Genomic DNA, 1,221 nt, shown 5'->3' on the forward strand with positions numbered 1-1,221 from the left:
GTTGTTAAGTTTCCAGGAATTTTACAAGCTGATTATTAAGCAGTTATTAAAAATCCTACCAACTTTCAACTAGGGAGCTCTGGTGGCTTAGTGACAAGAAGCTGTGCTGCAATCCTGAAGGCACATGGTTTGAGGCCATCAGATGCTCTGTGGGAGAAGGATGGGCAATCTCCTCCCATGTGATTAACTTCCTCTGAAAACCCACTAGAGGGTCAGCTATAGGTTGGCTCTGACTCAATGGTATGCAACAGCAACAACAAAAACAACTTTCAACTAAATAAAAACAAAGGCAAGACTTACAACACCACTTCATAATTATTTTACTATAATCTATTTTTTAGTAAAATCTTTTTTTTATTCAGAAAAAAAACCCCAAAACCAAAAAGTTTTGAACCACACACAGGAGAGGTATGGTTGGGGGGGGGTATCTGTCCATCCAGCCCTGCCCCCGCCCGTATGGTTTTGGCAGCAATAAAGGATGTGGGGTAATGGCTCAGAAAAAAAATAAAAATGTTGTATGTGTACGGGAAGGATAGGGGTGCAAAAGCAGTGGGGAGTGGTGGGGTAAGGGGTAGACGAGGTCAGTACTGGGCATGCCGCAGGTGAGAGGCCATTTCATAACATTTCTTGTTGATCAAACCACCATGGACACCTTCTTTGCCCATCAGCAGGACTAGCGTCTTGGCAGTCATGGTTACAGTAAGGTTGAAGGTAGGTGCTCCGCCAGTACTCTTGGTGCGAAGATCCATGGTATATTCCCCATCCCCTAGCAGTGAGTCCCGGATCACAGAACATTTCTGGCCCCCAAGTGTCAGCCCATTCACAAAAAAACTTGACCGGTCTTTGCCAACAAGAACTCCAACCTCAGCTGGCGTGATGTTAACGAAGGTTTTCCCGGGGACAGCAGCCCAGACGGAGGGCGAGTCCTTATATCTAGCCCACGATGGCCGCATCCTGACAGGTCCCGTCGCCATGAGGTTGTTGATGTAGGCGTTCCACCCGGCCATGTCCCTTCTATTGGACTGTTCTAAGTGTTGTTGCTGGGGCCGCGGGTAGAGCTCCGGCTGCCTCGGTCTGGCGGGCTAGGGAAGCAGAGAGCTCGGGGCATGCGCTACCGTCCAGACCGCGGCGGCTCTTCTAGCTCTATAATCTATTCTTCTGAGCTACCATTCCCTGAGATGAATTAATACAGTGGATGTAACACTGGACTCAAACATAGTA

The 1,221-nt window shown here is 48.1% G+C and overlaps 1 pseudogene; it reads right to left on the bottom strand.

Moving 5' to 3' along the window:
• Positions 1 to 581: 581 nt before the first annotated feature.
• LOC102877142 lies at positions 582 to 1,007 on the bottom strand (annotated as a pseudogene).
• Positions 1,008 to 1,221: the final 214 nt, after the last annotated feature.

This window comes from Elephantulus edwardii, unplaced genomic scaffold, assembly GCF_000299155.1.
Source record: "Elephantulus edwardii isolate Elephantulus edwardi_28Jun2011 unplaced genomic scaffold, EleEdw1.0 scaffold00083, whole genome shotgun sequence".
Classification (NCBI taxonomy): domain Eukaryota; kingdom Metazoa; phylum Chordata; class Mammalia; order Macroscelidea; family Macroscelididae; genus Elephantulus; species Elephantulus edwardii.